This window comes from Athene noctua, chromosome 1 (genome assembly GCF_965140245.1).
Source record: "Athene noctua chromosome 1, bAthNoc1.hap1.1, whole genome shotgun sequence".
NCBI classification, from domain to species: Eukaryota; Metazoa; Chordata; class Aves; order Strigiformes; family Strigidae; genus Athene; species Athene noctua.
Window position 1 is genome coordinate 45741135 of NC_134037.1, and position 615 is coordinate 45741749.

Here is a 615-nt window from a genome sequence, read left to right on the forward strand (position 1 = left end):
GCAGGCAGAAAGTGGGGGGGGGGGGGGGGGGGGGGTGTACATTAACACAGAGGGACACTGAGTCAGAGAGGCACATTTTAGGGCCAGATAAAAGGGGGAAAAAAAATCTTTTTCCTTTCCTTACTGAGACTGTTCCTTGGGAACATAGTCTTCGGTCATCCAAAAAGCTGAAAGAAACATCCTTTCCCAAAACTGGTTAACTGTACTTAATTATTCATTAACCATATACCAAATTTTCATCAAACATAAATAAACACATATTTTGAGATACTGTGAGGATTCCCCAAGACTGGATAAATGCTGATTGATATACACTTTCCCATAGTTAATATGCCTTAAGACTCTATGTTTATTGTCTTCACTAGACCTTCAGACGCAAGCATAAAATATATCTTTTTATTAGTAGACACAAGAGCCAACTCATACTTGTCCTTTTACCCTCATAGTTTTCCTTCCCTTAAAACCCATTTGCCAGCAATCAAAGCACTGTTAGGGGCTTTACCACGTCCAACTTAATAGGTCTTTGATTCACAGTGTACCCCTTTTCTTGTAAATGCCTGCTTGTCTATAGCAGGCCATAAGCTCTTCAGATCCAATACCCAATTCATTTTGCCA